Here is a 14,080-nt window from a genome sequence, read left to right as displayed (position 1 = left end):
TCATTTTAGCAAGAACATCCCTGGATGATGAAATAAACTGAAATGTTCACATTAAAAAATAATGAAGGGAAGCTATTCTTGGAGCCATTTGGGCCACCAGATTCTTCCTAAATGGTGCAGAAATATCAGCTTTGAATTATTAATACCTGAAGCAGGCAATTCTCACTCAGGAAAAGGAAGCAGCATAGGTTGGTCCTCCAGTAGTCCTTCCTTCCAGCAGCAGGAGTTACCTTTGGTAGTGCCTTTCACAGGAGATTGCAGAGCAGCAATGACAGGTCACAGCCGTGCTCAGCTCTGGGAGGGAGAGGGTCAAGGTCTATCAAGAGGGCCTGTTGGAAAGAAGAGGGTTCATCATGTAGCACAGTCCTCCCAACCTCAGAACCTCAACAGCCATAACAGTGCAAGTGCTCCCTTCTTTTTCAAATCTGACCAAAAGTCACACACCTGCACATACAGACCTCAGGGATCACCTCCAGGTGCTGTTTCTTACAAATGCTGGTCTGCATTTGCACATCCATTTGCTAACAGAGTCGAAGACCCACTTCAATATGAGAATTTATGATGCTGACCAAGCACTGAAATACCAAGCAATTAAAACAGGCCTCTGCCTTGGAAGTCAGGGTGAGAACTAGAATACAACCCCAAGTTCAAAGCCTGCATCTCCATTTAAGACCCTCTTCCTCACAGAACTTGAGTAGAGACTGCAAAAGTTGAGAGGCAGTTTTCAGCTGAGCTTGAAACTAGAAAGACATTATAGCACTGCACAAAGCTCTGAACACAAACGTGCCAGTGAGATACCTGCAGGGAAAGCGAGCTCCATGACAGCACCTCAGCATTGTGCAACTACACGGCAAAATTTTAGGTTTTGAAACAGCGGATTTCTAAAATCACTCACACAATACAAAGGCACATGAGATGGCAAAAATACCTGCATGCTTTTTTTTTTTTTTAACATGCTCCCGTTTTTTGTACCATGTAAATGAGGTTTACAGTCCAATAAATGCAAAGTGGGGGTCAGCTCAATGGATGCTCTCACGTGAAAGAAGACTATCTTAAGGCTTCTCCAAGGTACCTCATAAGAACTAGCAGCTTTTCTCAGCAAAGAAAGTCTGCGTGAGCCCTGTCCCAGCCTGCTGCCCTGCCTGGTTCAGCATTTACAGACTTGACACAGTCTGCTTCCACAGAATTTTGGAGAGCTGTCGATGTGCGGTATATGGGGTTTTCAGTAGCGGAGAGCCCTCATAAGCTGGGAAATACTGAGACCATACTTTATTTTCTGTCACATTAGAATGAAAAGGCAAAACCTAGTTAGGTCGAGGAATAAAGCCTATCAGTTCAGAGATCCCATGTATTCCTCGTCTCTTCCAGGAGACTAAAGCTGCTCAAATCCTCAAGGCTTTGTTTTTTAAAATCCAATCTCATGTGATGCTGGGTGCAGGTCAGGACATGAACTCCAACAGAGTTAAGTCTATTCAACTGAGGGGATAGTTTAAATAGCAGGACACATATCCTGGAAAGGACAGTGCTGGAACCAGGAAAATAACTACACCAATGACTAAATCTTGAGCCTTCAGGCAAAACAAATGACCTTTCTCCTTTGGAACCCAAACAAAAAATAAATCTTGCTCCACATTAGTGACATATAACAAATAAACTAAATAATAATAATGACCCTCTGTATTATTTTTTTTAAACAGATTATTATTTCCGGCATAACTCCGTACAAAAGAAACTAGCGGTTGGCAAACAGAATGGCTGATCTGAAAATGAAATGCTCTGCTCCCCTGCTCCTTCTAGTATGGATTTAGGTCTTTCCTCAGGAGTGTCGAGACTCAGGAGTACAGCTGTGACTAAGAGCAAGTGTAAGAAATGAGTCATATCAAGATTCCCTTTGCTGATGTACTCTGTATAGCCCACTTACTACCAGCCTAACACGCTATTATTTCCAGCAGGGCTGACAGGGACAAGTGCTGGACTCTGTTTGGATTTGCCATGTTTATGCTGATAAAACCCCTCCAGCTAAGTCTAAGTCTTGGAACATCTTGGTTCTTTTCAGTAGCTCTGTCAGCCCACGCATGCCTGGCCATGGGCTTAGAAAGCAGCCATAAACAGTATCCTGGAGCGATCTGGAGAGTCAGAAGTCAGCCAAGGAACAGGGGTCTGTTTGGTCTAAATATGCCGCGTCAGGATGACAGACTGTACTGGGGAGAAAAGACCTAAGTCCTGAGCCCTAGGGAAAATACAAGAGCTGTAGCAAACTCATTTGAAATAAGGTGTGCTACCAGAGCAAAGTGATCAGAGATATTACATTGTGTTACACCTTACATTAGCCAGAACACACCAAAAAATATGCTTACTATACAACACAGTGCCACGCCCATTGCCGAGCCTTTACTACGTCGAGGCAACATGACAAATTTGCCCTTTTAGGCATTTCTTTGAAATGCTGTGCCATAGAGAAAACGGTGAAAGAATGGTCAAGTCATACAAGACAGATGCACTTGCCCATTACGCAGCCAATTACACTAGAGCACGCTACTGCACAGTGATGGTACCTGACAAGAAGCAAAAGAAATTTTCAGGCAGTTCCAACAGAAATTCAGTTAATTATTAACAGGGACTTGTTATAGCTGACATTGACTGTATTAGAGGAAACCCCCAGTGCTTTAGTGTGGAGGTGAGATTCGCTTCTGGTTAAATGAGCCAACCTGGCCTATAAACTTTGGCAGCTTTTCTTAGTTGGCCATAAGCAGGGAGAAAATTGAAAGTCAGAGGTCAGGAGAGAAAACAGTCTTTTTCAACTACTGACCCCATGGCAAAGTCTAGACTTTTATTGACTCCAACATTTAAAGTTTATTAAGCCAATGAAAGTATCCAATGACTAAAAAGAAAAATGGACAAGTCTTTGCCTATGTCTGAAAGAGTTTTAAGTGAGAACATCGTTTCTTTTCTTCTCTTTTTGCATTTTGAAAGAGGGAGGTTGGCTTGCAGTCTGGAATGGATACTCTTCTCCATTGCCATGGACCTGTTTAGAAACTTGCTGAAGATAAGAACCTCCTATTTCCAAACAAGACCATTGAATTTGGTAGACAAATTTCTGGCACGGTAACAATTGCCAGTCACAAATACTCGTCTCATTTTTACAGAAATCTCTACAGTTCAAATGTTTTCATGCCTTTGAAGCTGGGGAAGTACTCTATATAGAACTTCAGCAACTCCCATGAGAATTGGGAACAATATCACAGGGAATAATGAGGGAGGACTGCAGGTGATTAACCATCACTTATCAATGAAAGCAGGAATATAAAGCCACAAGGCTTTTGGCAGCAATACGTAGAAATATATCCAGAGAACAAGGGGCTCAGATCATGAAAAGTATGCTAAATTGAAAAAGGAGCAAAAGAAACAGAGTTCATAACTAATGTCCAGGCTCTGTTTTCTAGAGTCTGTCTCACATTCAGAATCACACTCACTAATATATCTGGAGAGAAAATATTTTCATTTTAGGATGAGGCCTTCCTTTATGGGGCGAACTGTGAGGACGGAGCTAGGAGTGGCTTCTCGTGGCTTTAAACGTGAGGCAAATGTTCTCCATCAGCTGCTGTGGTGAATGCTTACCCCTCTGAAGGAATGAACTTCTGACCAATAGGTGAAAAGCAGACTCAAATCCCATCCCTTTTTTATTTATATTTAAATGCCATGTTCAGATATTCCAACCAAACTTTAAGACTTTAATGTTACCTGTGATTTGCCGTACAGCCTATGCCTGCATGCACGACACCTGCAGCCTTGGCATGCTCGTGCTTACTTTCATACTGTCTTTTCCAGCTGCCATCCCTAAGCCTTTCCACAAAGCTCCCTACCAGAGCAGCTAGGATAACTCCACACGTGCAGTGCGGGAATAACAACCACCTTTGTGGTTCGATTTGTGACTCCTAAGGATTTATTTTATTATAACTCTAAACCCTAAGGATTTTACCTGCATGTAGTTCAACTTCCCAGAAGGTGGGGGAAGGAGCCTCCAGAACCACATTTTGTTGCTGTTGGAGGCAGCTGGAAGTGCCTTTCTGAAATAAACATTTTTTTCCTCACATACCAGAGTGATTTCTGAACACCACAAATATTGGCACACTGCCTACTGCTTCCAATAAGCTTCTAATTACACAGTAATGTATGGAATATAATGCAAGAGGCATATCTGTCCATTAATATGAATGCGATGAGACCACACAGAGTGTGTCTGTATGGATTGCTAGACTGACTTGAGAGTGATTGATTGTCTTCATTTCAGTTTTATTCCCAGTGTTCAGTGTTGCTTGGTGTAGGGTTTGGAATTTAATAGGATTTGCATCTAGAATATTAGAGCTGAAAGCTTTCATCTCATCTGAACTTCCCAGAATTAGTTTAAATATTTTAAATAAAAGATGAAGCAGGGGAGAATGGCAAGGAAGACCCCAAACACAGTGGTAGAGCTACCCTATTTCGAAGGATTCTGAGAAAAAGGTGTAAAAGTTGAGACTGCAGACAGATACAGTGTCTGCCTTAAAAACAAACGAGCCCATGAACTTCCTAATAATGAGGCTGTGTGAACAAGATGAAAAAGTTAATTGCACATTTTTAAACTGAAAGAAAACTTCTGGTGCAATGAAACAAGAGTAACCCCACGGTGCCATTAAATGAGTTCCCTATGGGAACTAAGGAAAGGGAACGGACTCACAGGGGATGAGTCTCCCTGTCTTAACCAGTTACCACATTGATCTGGGCCAGCACATGATGGGTGCTCAGACCTGGTCCAAGGGCACTGCATGCCCAGGGAGCAGACCCCAAGTCACAAAAGATGGGAGCCTGGGAGAAAGCAAGTAGAGGCACTCTGGGGTGACTGACATCATCCTGCCATGTCCCCTCCACATCTGCTTTTGTCCCTGCAGGAGAGCAAGTGACTCTGCAGTGTGACCAGCACGGCTGTTATATCATCTCATCACTCAGCCGGTGTGTTCCTCAGGATAAATGAGCAGGTATTTTGCCCTGAAGTGAGTTTCTTCTATCGAGCGTTTTGTTCATGTAGGTCTGCCTACAGCCAGCCCATCTATACAAGAATAAGACCTATAAGGGAGCCTACAAAATCCTCACGTGGCAACAGCTATTTTCTGGCAGAGTAAAATGCAGAGAAAGCTGCAGGGTGCAATCACCTAATCAGGCTGCATTAAACCAAAACCCACCAGCCCTCTGTGATCTCCAAAAGCTTACTGCTTACAGCAGTCACTGATTTGTCAGACTCACCACATATGGATCAACTTTCCATGCCATCTACGCTTCACACCAGAACCCTATGTGACTATTTCTGCCTGGCAGTGCATAGGTAAGATGAACGTTTCTAGATACAAAGGGAACGTGTCCTATAATCTATTTTTTATGAAGCTTCTTAGGAGAACAAACACCTAGTGCTTTATATCCCTGCTTCAAAGAGAACTAAGCTTTCAGAAAGCCAAAACGTTAACGTTTCCCTAACTATGATGGAGTGAACTTTCTCTTTAGAGAGACCAGTAAATACAGGTTTTCTTTTTTTTTGTTTGTTTTTTTTTTTGTTTTGATTGCTTGTTTTTAAATAACTGTGTTGTGATGTTAGAAAACCATATCTGATACCTCAGCGCATCAGCTATTACTGTAAGACTAATAGAAAAGATGGGTGGAAAAGAAGGATGTCCTATGGGAGAAGCATCAGCTGGAAGGTAGAGGAAAGGTGGGGATAGATTAGCTGGCAAGAGAACAAGTTAAAAAGATCAAGTGAAAGAGACAGAGGAAGGAAGAACAAGGAAACTTGAAGCTTGATTTGCGACAGATATGGCCCTGTCAGCAGAGAGAAGATCCTGGGGACAAAGCAGAGGGAGGCCAGGCAGCTGAGGTGGACAAAGCGTTGGTGCAAAATGACACAGAGATGCCTGGCTTATAATCCAAAAGCAAGCAGGCCTGAGATTAGAAAAAGGAACACAGGCAGCAAATAAGGGTCAGAAACACTGTTGTTATGGGAATTGCCAGCAGTGATGGTGAAACAAGGAGGCAGTAGCTGGCAGGGGTGGCTGCGGGGGCTTTCTGAAAACCACCTAGAAAGGTGGGCATCTTCTGGTGCAACTTGGTCTGAAAGCCAATATTACAAACACCTTCAGTGCCTTGAATTGCAAAAAGACAGACTATAGATGCCACTGGCTGCAGAGAGCAGGAGAGGCATGGAAGAGAACTGAGTCCTGACTCTGATCTTGTGCAATGAGCATTTCAGAGCTGATGCTCAAGGCCAAGAGGACCTATTGATAACCATTAGGAAGTTGTCATCTGACTGGTATGGGGCTTTAGACATACGTTATCTTAGAAATATCCTACCCTTTACTTTAAGTAGTCCCCCCACACTTAAGTCTTGTAAACAGTCCACATACACTTCAGTCTTGCAATGAGCTCAGGATCTTTTTTCCTCAAATCTTGATTTTTGATACAGTTCAACAGATTTTGTACTTACTTACTCTCATATACCATTTCATGTGCTCTCTGGAGCAAAGAATAATCCATCACTGTTAGTAATAGAAGAAGAAATAATACAATATTGCTTAATATGTTACATTTGCGATGTACTGTTCCAAGGCTGCGCTTGGAAGATACAAAATATATGTGCAAGGATAGCATGGGAGAATGCACCGATTCATGACGAGGAGTAAGGAGGATTAAAAGAATGCTCAATTTGCAAGACATCTAGGTAACTGGGGCTTCTTGGACCCTGGGAACTGGATCAAACCAACCTTGCGGTTTGGACTGAGACCGAGGGCTCAGAGAGCATGCGTGAGAAGGAAAGTTTAAAAAGTTCAACTCTGATGAAGACATCTTACTTCATCCCGACGACCACCCGGACGACCACCAGAGAGTAGTACACAAGCGCAGAAGGACTGATAAGATAATTAGCATACAAAGCGAGGCTAGGCGGAGCTAGGAAATGAATATGCATAGACGAGTTGTGAAACCTAATGCATATGTAGTATCTTAGGAGATAAAAAAGAACTAAGAGAACAAATCAGACGAAGTTCGATTTGGACAGGCATGCCCCTAACTTCCGGCACCTAATAAAGCACCTTCATATAATCACTTTGTGGATTATGTGTCTTCATGAACGCTAACATCACCACACTTTCACCTACAGTCCTTGGTATTTATCCAGTCACTAACTGCTGCACCTCCCTTGCTTTTAAAAACATTTTTTCCCATCTTGCATGAGAAGCTTACAGCTTCTCACAACTGAGCACCATGTAAATATTTATGTTTCAGACCAGAAAGTAAGCTTCAATAGGACACATTTTCCTTCCCCACCAGCATAGACGCGGGGAGGGGCAAAAGCTGAGCTGCAAAGAGCAGGAAGGACATAACTAAGCTCGTCCCGAAACGTTCTGCAGCTGTGTTCTCCTTCCAGTTCGCCAATACGGTGGCCTACTCACGTGCCGCCGCTGGGATCCTCAGTACCACAGCATTTCCACACAGCCAAGGGCCGTGGGTGAGGCAGGCAGCAGCGGGCTGCCAGCCTGGCTGCGGCCTTGCTCCCACCTGCCCACCTGGCATAGGCCAGGAAATCGTTCCTTACAGGGATGGGATGTTTTGGGTTTCACTTCAGGCTCATTTGTCCTCCTCTCCCATGGGCCTGTGGGACATGACCGGCTGGCATGCTGAGGCGGGAGGCAAGAACTGTACAAGAAAGAAGGCCACGCAGCGCTGGCGCAGGCCCTCGCTGGGGCTGCCGGACCTGTCTGAGCTCCTTCCTGCGTGCTCTGCCCCGAGCCGAGGAGCAGGTCAGGAAAGGAAAACTGGCTGTCTGCTGCCGGGAACACCTTCTGCAAGTAAATGAAGAAAATAGCTCTTAAATAGTGTTTTCCACCAGAAAATCTCCTGCAGATGGCAAAGGTGAAGCAAGGGAAGAAGTGACTTTACAGAAGTCACTGAACACACTGGTAACAGAGCCTAGAAATGAGTCTATGTTTTCAAACCCTCTATCTATAGACACAGCAATCAAGTATTTAGGAGATTATGAATGGTTGGTGTCAGGGTGACATTTTTCTTTCAGAAGGAAAAACGTACTTTTCCCTCACCCATGCTGACCTTCATAACGTTTTGCTAAGGCTAATTCACTGAATATTTTTCCTACCGTTTTCTTTAAAAAAAAATAAACATTCAAACGCAGAGATATTTTCCCCCTTCACCTAATACTATTTAGTCTCTTGGAAAAAAGCAAAGCATTGTCAATATACTCAGGCTTCAGAAAATAACTTCTATTTATCTTTGAGTATTATCACCTTTATCTTAGTGTTGAGGTGGGCAGTTATTTACCCACCTGTGGTCTGCAGATACCTATTTTTATGTAGTCTAACTTCTATATTGATCGCAGCAGTGTGTATGGATTTCTCTCCCTACTTTTTTCTCTGCTCCCAAACAAAGCAAACGCTCCCAGGACAGCACCCTGCACAACCTGTATTCCTGCAGCATCAGGGATTTTTCTTTTCGCCGCTACAGACCCATGCTGTGCTATTCATTATGGCTATTACGTACCCAGCCGCAAGTCATACTGGGACTAGTCAGCTCACGCCCTTGCAGGTCATTTATCCTCCAGCACTAATCTTTTCTGTAAGCCCTTTTCCTTTGACCACCCACAGGATACTCGTGCAGACGATTGAGGTGACCTTCCCATTGCGTGCTTCTGCTACCTGGCCTTATCGCCAGCACCATTAGTCCGGATACACCCTGAGGCTGAATGGGCTGTGCCAGGGGTGACTCAGTCCCTCCCAAGGAATGCTCCCAAGCATCCAGGCGCTCAGAAGAAGAGGGTGGCACTCTGCAAGGGCTGGGCACCTGTGGAGTGAAGGACGCGAGACACACAGGTCCCTTGGCAGCCTCTGTCAGTGTCTGCGCAGCCCAGCTTACACAGCTGGGCCCCGTTTACAATTCTGAAAGGACTTTTTCTTTTTTCTTGTTTGCTCGGCTGGCTGTTTTACTTTCAGATCGCTTAACAAACAGGAAATAAAGAGGACATCAAACAAATGACAAACAGAGCTCCACATACTGCCCCACTCAGCTGGGAAGCTCAGCGTGAGTCTTTGAGGGATGGGGGTTCCAGCGTCTGTGCGTCCCTGGACGTGACCCACTTCTTCCCAGCCCTTCCCTTTTATCCTACGACTATGAAAGAACTTTTTATTTAACCAGCATGGGGAACCCTTCAGTTCAGTTGCCTGAAAGCCAGACCACTGCTTAACTGAAAACATACATGGAAAGAAAAGAGAGTAAGAGAGAGTTAAAGAGAAGAATAGAGTCTTCCATGCCTCTGTGGACCACGATGGCATATGGGGGAGGCAGCTTCCAGCATATTGACAAAAAAAATCCAATGTACTGTACAGCTGCCAAATCAAGCTAAAATGAAATATTTTTGATAGAGCAAATGATACTTGCTTAAGCCCTGTGCAAAGCCCCAAACTCCCACCAATTTAGTGATTTCAGCCTTCGCTCTCATACTGCACAGCTGTCTTGAATGAGCAGGCACCAACCATTCCAGCCCATTTCAACTAAAATAGTGTGGCAAAATTACTCCAATTTTATTTAGAGTTACTTTGATCATAAGGGTATTCTGCTGAAGACACTGCCTAGGCAGATGGAGCTTTTCCAGCCTTCTGATTTCAGAGGCCTCTACAAAATCAGAAGGCTGAAAAAGCTCCATCTGCTGATTTTCTAGTGGCTTCCAGAATCCATAGACTTCTCCTGGTTCATCACCCTTTTCATGGAATGGTGCCAGAAGCAGGATGAAACCTTTACCTCATTACAGACTGTTAGAGCATTTTTTCCCCTTCTATAGGGGAAATTCCTTGAATGCAATCTCACCACTGATGTGCTATGGAGGAAGTTATTAAAAAGCTTAGTTAGTAAATTCTGCAGCCACATTTTCCCTGTGGAGTGGACGTTCCTCTGCTTATTTACCCAGAATAGTATTTCATTCAGTTTTGGGCCTCACACTACAAGAAAAATTGAGTTGCTGGAATGCATTCAGAGTAGAGCAACAAAGCTGGTAAAGGAACTAGAAAACAAGACATAAGAGGAACAGCTGAGGAAACTGGGGCTCTAAGTCTAGAGAATAGACTAAGGGTAGACCTCAACACACACTATAACTACCTGAAAGGAGGTTGTAACAAGGAGGACATTGGTCTCTTAAGTTAGGCAGCAAGCAATATCACACAAGGCAACAGCCTTGAGTCACAGCACAAGCACATGTGCTAATGCAGGGAAGAGCAGAGTGCATGGAAATGTATTCTGTGTTCTTCAGACTCCGGTTGCCACATCGTTCAAACTAGATTTAAACTCCATATGAAGGTTAATGATAGCAATAAAATAAATCAGCCCTATTATAAGTGCTCCATCTTAGTCTATTAAGTTAGTAAATCTATACTAAACATATATTATGCAGTCATAAATATCTCTCTATATTTATATTTTAAACACATAAAACATAATTCACCACGGCAGGAATTACTTTGCATTCAGTAGAGCTAAAGGCAGAGCAGGGTCTGATGCCAGGCTCTTGCCATCCCTTTCCACCTGAACCCACACCAGTATTTAGAATTTGTGAGAAGCTTTCCCAAACGTTTTCCAAGCTGTAAATACATTAACAGCATCTAATCGGAGAGCTCCTAGAACACGGTTCTGAGGGTTGCCTTCAGAAGGGTTCCTACACCCCAGGCTGCAAAGCTGGAGCTTCCTTGGGCGTGCTCGGTTCTCGCTTCTCTAAACTCACACAGACTTCACAATCCAGCTTCTTCTGAAGGTGAGCAAAAGCCACCTGGGTATGAGCAAAGACAGATTTTGCCTTGCTGTGTAAAATGCATATAACCTTTATAAGACAAGAATATGACAGGTTTCTGAAAAGGCTGGGGTATGCTGCTTCATCCTCATGGCAACTGGAGGAGCAACTGGAGCTGTACCTGGGCAGTCTTTTTTCATAATCCATTATGTGTTGTAGGCAGGTTATTTGTATTGTTGCATTTGCAACATCTTTGAGTGATTCTGCAGCATTCAGACTGGTAATGAAGGCAGAGGAATCAGAATCAGAGTAATAATTAATCTGAGAAAGAGATTCCTAGTTAGCATTAGCTCCGCAGTAAGTTGTATGTAACAATTAATTGACTACATTTCTATAACCTAAGCCCACAGATCCTAAAGAACAGAGGTTTCTGTTCTTAAACCTTCTTACAAGCTTTTGACTAAGCACCCTGACCTGTCATCAGCACATATGATGGACAAGTCACATTATACCACAGTATTTCTTGCATGTATGTACAGGGAGGGTATTTGCTTTAAATGTAGCCAAACCTGAGCCCTAAGCTCTTTTCTTGCTATGTTAGCCCACTTTCAGGTTTGAACCTGGTGAAGATATCTCTTTGTTAGGGATACCCTTGAAATCAGTGGAGTTACTCGCAGGTAGAAAAATCACTACAGAAGGATGCTTAATTTGCTGAAACGCTGTTGATGGCAGGACCGTGGCGCACACACTCTGCATGTCCCCATCTCTAACATTTTTATTCACAGGTTCAATGACATATGGGACATTTGCAAGAATCTAAAGGAAAATAAGGCTAACTGTCCAGCATCAGCCCTTGCTGGTATAGTTAAACTGATTACATACAACTGACATTACCCTGGCAGCCAAAGCCCTAGAGCACAGAGTTTCAAACTTCTTTTGCTGGTCTGGCTTATTTCGCTCAACAAATCTGGTAAACTGCATTAGCAAAGGCACTTTTTCATCTGTAAAAGAACAGTCTACACAAGGCCCGTTTTGTTAGTACAGCTATGCTGGCAAATCCCTTAAGCAGAGGCAGATCCCAGCAGAGCTGTAGATGAGGGCCAGAGTTCAGATTCATAAATCAGAAACCACCGGGGACCAGCGGAGACCTCGTAGCTGCCTGCGAACCTACTTTCACTTGCAGCAAAAGCACCTCGACACAATAGTTTTAATGTCTTTTACCAAAGCTTAAAATGGCCTGTATTTCCTATGAACTAAGAACATACCCACAGAACATGTACTGGAGTTTTCTTTATGCAATTTGTTAAACCACAGTAAAGGGACCCGAGCACCTGTGGAACAGCCAGGGGGGGCAATACTGATCCTCCTCCTCCTCACACCTGCCCCAGGAAACAAAAGCTGGCTCTGACTGCCGGACACGTTCCATTTTCTATCCTTCAAGTTCTATTAGATCTTCAGATCAAAGTGTAGCGGGGCTTGTCATCTTTTATTCTGTTGCTTTGCAAAGCTCCAGCTTTTGCAGGCTACATTTCAGTCTGCTGTGTTCTGCTAAAGCAGCTTACAGCTCGCCAGGGACAGAGACCAGCTCTCCCCCACGTTTATATCCTACCAAGCACAGTGTAGGTAATCAATAAATCAGAGATTGTCTCAATAAAACCTTGTATACGTTTCATTAAATCATTTAAGCATGTGTGTAAGTAACTGCACGAAAAACATCCAAGTGGAGCACTGCAGAACTCCATAATGCCAAAGACATTAGGGAAAGGGAAGACGGCCTTTGAAAAATGGATAGCTAGAGAGGTCGTGGCTTCCAGCCACACTAGAGCCCTTTGCTTCCAGTGTAAAGCACACCAATCATTCCCCCTGATGGGCGAATTAAAAAGACAAGAGACTATTTAAGCGGTGGACGATTCTCTCCTCCATACTGATACCATATTTCAGTAACTTTTAAACACATAACTGCTTCATGTTTGGCTCTTCACCTGACATAACTCACAAAGAAATGCTGGGCAGGGCTGTGGCTGGCTGCTGGAAGAAGCAATAATTAGGATAGCCAGCAATGATGAGCAGAGAAAACACAGTGCCACAAGAGAGAACACAAGCGAGTACTTGCCCCAGCTGTTACAAGCACAAAAACGTGATCCTGCAAGACTGAATCTTACCAAGGTCTCAGATAGGGAGCAATAGGGAATGAAGAAGAACAGAAACCCATGGGGCGACACCTGAGCACCAGATCTGCTGCCCATCCCATTGTCCTCGCAGCAGCTGCACCCCCCCGGTGCATGCAGTCCTTCCCCAGCAGCAGCCAGCAGGGCTTCCAGACAGTTTCAGATAATGAATGCAGACACTGGGGACACAGCTCTTTTGCTACCCCTGCGACACTACTAGCATTACGGACCGTTCCCCTTGCCTAAGGTAAAAGCCTACTTCTGGCTGCTCTGCAGCCCTGCTCCTGACTCTGGGCAGGCTGAGCAGCATCTTAGGACATGGACTTGGGATCCTATTCACAATCCCTCCAATATGCAGCAAGAACAAAGCTGGTTCCATTTGCTGTCATCCGTCGACAGCAATGCACAGAAACCACCAAGAACCTAAGGGCAATGGCTGCTAACCTACCAAGTAGCCTGCAACTCAGAGCCACAGTTTCAAGTGGCTACAAGTTCAGAGCCACATCTCCTTAACATGAGTGGAAAAAAAGAAAAATCCCCGCAACCCTGTCCCAGCTCTTGTCAACTCCACAGGGCACCCATAGGGTGAGCACCTCTGCTCTTTTTGGTGCAGGTATCACTGCACAGATGCGTACAAGCAACAGATGGGTCCAGATGTGGAGAGCAGTGGAGAGGACGTGGATCCAGACTGAACTGGGACCCAGGAGCTGAAGCTGCTGGCCCTCATAGGGACGGTGAGGAAGAAGGATGAGCTGTGCATGTGCCAGGAGGTCCCAACACCAGCACTGCCACACGCAGGGTGCTCAGAGCACTGAGGTGCTGCTGCTGTGGGCTCTGGGGTGACAAAACCCAAAGCATTCACAGCACGGCTGCCTGGGAGGGACGGAGTCAGCACATCAGGCAATCCACCAGGAAAACATTCAGAGCTGGTTAAAAATGCTCCAAACACTTTAATGAGTGCTTATTATTTTTAATATCTGCATGTCAGATCTTCTTGTTATTACTATTCCTTCTCTTTTAATAAGTATAAAAGGACAGAGAAGAAGAGCTAAGATATTTCCTGATGTATTCTGTTTCCCTTTAGATAAATAAACCTGTAAACATT

The 14,080-nt window shown here is 44.2% G+C and overlaps 1 long non-coding RNA gene across 6 annotated transcripts in view; it reads right to left on the bottom strand.

Annotated features, from left to right (window-relative positions):
- Positions 1-14,080, bottom strand: part of LOC308200030 — a 101,319-nt gene that overhangs the window by 35,187 nt on the left and 52,052 nt on the right. For all 6 annotated transcript variants that reach the window (XR_013955174.1, XR_013955175.1, XR_013955176.1 and 3 more), the window contains one exon: positions 147-329. This is a non-coding gene — a long non-coding RNA (uncharacterized lncRNA). The remainder of the gene's footprint in view (positions 1-146; positions 330-14,080) is intronic.

Source organism: Anser brachyrhynchus (assembly GCF_964034855.1).
Source record: "Anser brachyrhynchus genome assembly, chromosome: 9".
Lineage (NCBI taxonomy): Eukaryota > Metazoa > Chordata > Aves > Anseriformes > Anatidae > Anser > Anser brachyrhynchus.
The sequence above is the reverse complement of the archived record's forward strand: the minus strand, read 5'-3'. Positions and strand labels throughout refer to the sequence as shown.